Source organism: Macrobrachium rosenbergii, chromosome 14, assembly GCF_040412425.1.
Source record: "Macrobrachium rosenbergii isolate ZJJX-2024 chromosome 14, ASM4041242v1, whole genome shotgun sequence".
Lineage (NCBI taxonomy): Eukaryota > Metazoa > Arthropoda > Malacostraca > Decapoda > Palaemonidae > Macrobrachium > Macrobrachium rosenbergii.
Window position 1 is genome coordinate 29,279,884 of NC_089754.1, and position 7,500 is coordinate 29,287,383.

Consider the following 7,500-nt stretch of genomic DNA (forward strand, 5'->3'; position numbering starts at 1 on the left):
TCATTACGTGGAAGTAAGGGGAGGCAAAGAGAAATACAGAAAGAGGTATCTCGCTTATTAAAAAAGAAAAAATAAATTAATGAATTATTAAATAAATAAAAAATGTATTCAAATACCAAGAGAATAGTATTAAGGTAACATGTATACAAGACTCTCACATACAGTACTATAAGTTTGAATGTGCTTCCTATTTTCTGTTCGATTTGGATTAATTAATGAGAAACTCTAAGGAATTATGAAACTCTCCCCGTGTTATTTACATTTCTCCTTCAAAGGGCAAAAATCCTTGGAAATCATTTATTTCTTTACGAATTTACTCATTCATTAGTAATTTCGTGTATAATAAATGCATCGATGTTAAAAAGTAATATTCTAAAATTTATTGGTCAAGCAATTTATTTTCTTGCTTTTTTATATCACAAAACATTCTGACCATTTTCTAAGTAAATGTTTTCTTGGTATTGAGTATAATAACAGCTATACCGGACTTATATTCTATCTATTTGCGCAGTTTCACTTGCTTGAGATTATTGAAAATTGTATTCGCGCATGCGTGTTCGTATGTTTGTGTTCTGCCTATATAAGTTGATGGTTTTAACCTGAAACAGATGATTTCAGCGACATTAAATCAAAATACAATTTTACGTGACTTACGATACCCGAAAAACCAATCCACCTCTAATCTGTAAAAAAAAAAAAAATAAAATAAAAAACAACAGTTATACCCGATACCCAACGCTGCCAATGTTGGAGCTACGCAAACGGTGAATATTCATGTGTAAATATCATGACCGTGCATGTAAACGAGGTCTATACTGTTTACATAGAGATTTACATAGACCGATTTGGACATGTTATTTCTGCACAGAATGGTTTTCACATTAACGTCAAAAGCTCTAGTGTTACGAATTAAGTTAATGTAGAATATATTCCTTTTTTTAGTTAAGGGTGTTTTTAGAGAGAGAGAGAGAGAGAGAGAGAGAGAGAGAGAGAGAGAGAGAGAGAGAGAGAGTTCGTTCTATTAGAACGTCTGCTAACTGCCAAAATTTTATTGCATGTTTTACCATGGTGATGTTAAAAGAAAGAGAGAGAGAGAGAGAGAGAGAGAGAGAGAGAGAGAGAGAGAGAGAGAGAGAGAGAGAGAGATGTAACGTTTTACCACGATGATTTTTAGAGAGAGAGAGAGAGAGAGAGAGAGAGAGAGAGAGAGAGAGAGAGACTCACACCCTATAACAGCTGGGAATCACCTGATAAAGAAATATCCAAACATAAAACCACAGCAGATAAATAACACAGATGTTCCCTTTCTAAATTCTCCCGAAAAGAGAAAACTAATTGCCCCATTACTAAAATTACTCAATTTGTACTCCCCCCCAAATCCCCCAAAAAATAAAAACAAAAAACTTAAGAACACGGACCATTCTCACAAAACTGTTTATAAGTTCTTTTCACTCAAAGGCACGACAAGCCCTTGGGGCATCCACCCCTCTTCGTTGTGTTTTGTGAGAATTTAAACCTTTTAATGAGGTCATTATCCCGGGAAATGAAAAGAGGTTCGGTCCCAACGCCTCAGGTATCCTCCTGAAGGGCGAATTTCCTTCCTCAATTCAGTTTTTCCTTTTTCTTGGATTCGTTCTCCTCCTTTGGTGTGTTCTGCGTGTGTGGGGTTAACGGGTTAAAAGGAATTTTTTATATATATATATATATATATATATATATATATATATATATATATATATATATATATATATATATATATATATATATATATATATATACAGTAGATAAACAGATATATAGATAAACAGACAGAGAAATTTGTTATGTTCAATGTGATTATCTCCTTAAATACAAAAGACTCCTCGCAAACTATTTCATTAATTTCTCTCCTTATCTACATAGGAGACAATTCCTTTGTAACCATTAAATTCGCCAAAGGAGAAGAACAAATTCAAGAAATAGGAAAAACTGGATTAAGGAAGGAAATTCGCCCTTCAGGAGAATACCTGAGGCGTTGAGACCGAACCTCTTCATTTCCCGGGATAATGACCTCATTAAAAGGTTTAAATTCTCACAAAATACAACTGAGAGGGGTGAATGTCCCTAGGACCTGTCGTGCCTTTGAGTGAAAAGAACTTATGAATATTGTGGGAATACTCCTTGCTCGTTAGTCTTTTGTTCTTGTTTTTCTCGGGGGGGAGGAGTACAAATGACGTAATTTTAGTAATGGGGCAAGTTTTCCTCTCTGTTATGGAGGATTCAAAAAAGAATTTCTGCGGTTATTTATCTATTGTGAATTGATGTTGAGATATTTGTTCATCAGATGATACCCAGCTGTTATAGGGTGTGAGTCTCTCTCTCTCTCTCTCTCTCTCTCTCTCTCTCTCTCTCTCTCTCTCTCTCTCTCTCTCTCTCTCTCTCTTATTTAATATTATCCTGGTAAAACATGCAATGACGTTTTCGTATTTAGCAGATACTCTCATAGACCGAGTTTACTTTAACTCTCTCTCTCTCTCTCTCTCTTTGTTTTTTAACACACACACACACACACATATACATATATATATATATATATATATATATATATATATATATATATATATATATATATATATATATATATATATATATAACTCCTCTATGAAAATAGCATTGCAATTACAGAATATCATCATGGCTAAGTGTGAATGTTGCTATTCTGACCGAGCGACAACGAAAAATATTTTCGACGGTCCAGATAAATATATTTTTCGTTCTATGTATAGCGCTTTTCCTAATTTATTTCGGAAAGCAGTGACGTCATCCATTATTTCTGCTGTGGTACTCGATACGTGTAAAATTAAATTCTCTCTCTCTCTCCTCTCTCTCTCTCTCTCTCTCTCTCTCTCTCTCTCTCTCTCTCTCTCTCTCTCTCTCTCTCTCTCTCTCTCTCTCTCTCTCTCTCCTTTGGGACCCAGAGGAGAATGTGTGACCAACATCCCGTATTGGGTTTATCAAAAGACACATTACTGATATTTTTTTATCACTCACAGAAGTATTTTTGATATATTATTGGTTAATGGAAATTACTTATGGGTCTCTCTCTCTCTCTCTCTCTCTCTCTCTCTCTCTCTCTCTCTCTCTCTCTCTCTCTCTCTCTCTCTCATACCTATGTACTTACAAAATGTAGTTTGGAAATAACGAAATTAAAATATGCATCATCCTGTTACCTGTAAAAATACTGATTGATGTGAGCTTACCACTTATCCATTATTATTATTATTATTATTATTATTATTATTATTATTATTATTATTATTATTATTATTATTATTATTATTATTATTATTATTATTATTATTCAGAAGATGAACCCAATTCATAATGGAACAAGCCCACAGGGGCCATTGACTTTAAATTCAAGCTTCCAAAGAGTATGATGGTATTCTTTTAAAATAAGCATCATAAGGCAATAGGAAATACATAAAAAGGACCTTACTTATTAGAAAAAAAGATGAATTAACAAGTTATTAAATAAAGAAATAAAAATTTTAGTTATTTAAATACAAGGAGAACTGTTTTAGGGTAGTAATGCGTTGCATCGTCAGTTTCAGTAAAACGAGTTCTCGTTTAGTTAAACATTCTCCTCTATAAGACGTCTTCCTACATTTAAAAATTCTCTTAACAGAAAAGATATAACTCTCTGTATCTCACACTTCACTTTTACGCCACAGAGACCCCTCTCACTCTCGCTCTCTGTAACACACTTGCTTTCTTCATAAAACCTTAACGATCTCGGCACCTTGCCTTGTACGCCATAAATCCGCCACGTTGCATCTTTATCATCTTCATTTTATCATAAACTTTAGTCTTATTTTTCTTTTTATACAGACCTGCGTGCTACGTAAACCATTCTTCTTCTCCTCTGAAACTTCTCCCATTTCTGGTGAATAATCAATGATTGATAGTCTCACCTACTGCCTTGTTTAAACCCACACTGCTCTTACCCTGTCAGCCCTTCAGTTATCAGTTTCTCAATCAAATTCGTGTTGAATATTACGCATTTTTTTCTCGTTATTGGAAGTTCTTATTTAATAGAATTTAACCATGTGTGACATACTGAGAAAAGCCGATAGGATTCACGTTTGAGCCTCTTAAAAAAAGTGTAAGTACCTTTCATTTACTTTACTGTAAAAACACAATTCAATCTAACTATCACTCTGGTGAATATAAGACTTCAATGCTGATAGCTTCTCGAAAATCTTCAGCCATTACTTGATTAATTATCCAAATTTATTGCAACGTAATATATATATATATATATATATATATATATATATATATATATATATATATATACATATAAATATATACGTATATATGTATATGTATGTATATATATATATATATATATATATATATATATATATATATATATATATATATATATATATATATATATATATATATATATATTTGTTGTGTCTGTCTGTCTGTGTATGTGCAATGAAAAGAGAGAGAGAGAGAGAGAGAGAGAGAGAGAGAGAGAGAGAGAGAGAGAGAGAGAGAGAGAGTATACTGATTACTTTCACTGAGTACATGATATGAAAAAGGCCCAGCTCCACCAGAGAAATAAGTAATTCCACCTCATATTTACAGAGAACTCTCGAACAGCAAATACAATTTCATTTTTAATTTGGTGATCACATTCATTAGATCTATGTCTTTTAACAGCTATATTTACCTTTTAAATATTCCATTACCTAATATTAACATAAATCTTTGAAAGATGAAGTTGGTTCAGGTTATGGTCAGTGAATTAGATTCCGTGATAAAGGCACTGGATTTCTTTCCGAGAGCTCAGGTAGGCCTATATTACTAAGGTAGCATAAGACTTTCCTTAATTTCAAGTATGATTTTGATGGTTTAGCGCAAATAACAGCAAAATGTACGCACTGGGAAATTTAAGGCTCATTTGTCAGCTTTCTTATTTACATATTTTTCAGGCGGGTGTCCACAAATACACACACACAAACACGCACAAATGATGACACAGGTTAGAAACAGCCCACCTATGTAAGGTTCTTGCGTACTAAGCACGTGGATAACTTCCAGCCTCATTGCGTGTAGGCAAATAGCTAACTAACACACACATACACACACGCGCGCGCGCACGCTAATAAGTATAATGAAGTAAGTGTAGAAACTGCCCACCTGTATTAAACCCGTCGATAACTCCCGCCCTCCAACCGGTAGGTAAATGGTTCTCAGTATCTGCAAGCATTAAGATCATATATTATGGTCACCTCTGTCCCTCTTAAACCAGTTCTCCTCTTGATTTTTTTGAACAACTGAAGACGCTCCCAGTCTCCATTTTTTTTTTTAATTCTTGTAGTATATGTACTTTCACCTTGGTCTTGCTTAGATCTAAACCACTAGTGGATCCAGAAAAATCTAATGGGTGCGACACTAATTTTCATATCATACATACATACATACATATATATGTACGTATACATACATACATATCTATATATATGTATACATATGCATATATAATTGTTATTATCATTTTTTTTCAAAATTTTATTATTTCTCTCTTTCACGCACATTCAATACAAGAAGATTGTTGTATATAATACACAGAAAATAATGAAGCATGTAAATGTAAATCTAACTATGTACAATAAAGAAAATTAATAGAATCTTTGAATAATTGCACCTAGAAAAGAAATATACAATATTCAGTAACTAATTGCATTTAGTAAACCTAGTCAAATGTTTGATTCGTGTCATTCTTGTATATAAATAATTAATTAATTTTAATCTTTGATAAAATACGAAGAATTCCTACCAGAAAATCGGCTAAAAAAGCTAATCTATGATTAAAAAACCTGATTTCTCTTCGTTGAAAGTTAACCCCCCCCAACAAAAAAAAAAAAAACTGAAATTCCTTTGAAAGAGTCATTTTTTGTCTTACAACTGAAGACTGTTCAGATCCCGGAATTGAAATCTTATCTCCGCCGGACTTCAATACGGAGAATCATCTCTTTGTGGTCCTTCAATTCATGCAAATAATCTCCTAATGGAGTTTCATTTCGACGTTTACAAAAAGAGATGAAAAAATTGGATAAGGAAATGATAACTGAGACAATTCTTAATCACGACAACAATGAAGATTTCCACGTGGCAGTTTGCGGTGAAAGAGGATCGTTTACCTCCTTTCAGAATGGAAATTAAAACTTTAGGTATGTTATTTTTTTCAGCTTGGATTTTCCAAATTGTTCTTCGTATTACTAATTTCTTCCTTCCTTTTTTTTTCTTTCTTTCTTTAAATCTTTAGCTGGAAATTCTTATCGATAGAGTTAACAAACTATAAACACAAGAGGGCTCCAAAGGGGAATCGGCCTGCAGAGAGAGAGAGAGAGAGAGAGAGAGAGAGAGAGAGAGAGAGAGAGAGAGAGAGAGATAAATTATAGGAAAATGTGGTAAATAAATAAATAAATAAATAAAACAGAGGAAACAGAAAATAAAACCGATACACCGTATTTCAGAGAGAGAGAGAGAGAGAGAGAGAGAGAGAGAGAGAGAGAGAGAGAGAGAGAGAGAGAGAGAGAGCAGGAATGAATTTGCTCCTCGCTTAAACGTCTGGAGATCAGAAGATTGCACAACGGCACTAGGTAAAGCACTCGACGTTTGGTTGCGGCCAAGATAAAACTCCTGACAAACTGAGACTTCTTGTTTTTACGAAGCATGTACGAATATGAGGATAGTGAGTTTTTTCTTAAAACAACCTGTTGTTTTCCTGTGCAAAAACAAAATTAAAACAAAAGAACGCAGAAGAGTAAGCTGTATGAAGGAATTTCTGAAACCATTTGCTGAATTACGACAATTCATGAAGTTATACGAAGTAATTTATAAACGAATTTATAAACGACACATTTTTTTAAGCCAACCTATTGTTTTCTAAAGAAACCCACTTTTCCTTTGCGAAAACAAAATAAGAACAAAGATATATCGAGAAATCAAGGTTGCATGTAGGAATTTCCTGAAACCATTCGCTAAATCATAACAATTTATGAAATTGCTCAGTTACGAAAACCTTATTCCTGTAACACAACACTAACCGAACATTACATTAGCTTAGGTCACAAACGTCACGATAAGCGAAAGTCATATGCATATGACTAGGGGTTATCGACCTTAAAGACAAATTGGCTGATGTCCCTAAATTCATTATTGGCTAATGGTCCTCGAGTACAGAACGCATCATGATTAGTCAGCGGAATTGTATTCGAGTCAATGCATTTAATCTTCATTAGGAATGGACATTCCTCTCACACGGTGGACTGTGTAAAATTGTGTACATACATACATATACATACATACATACATATATGTATGAATATACTGTATGTATATGTGTAAATATATATATATATATATATATATATATATATATATATATATATGTATATATATATATATATATATATATATATATATATATATATATATATA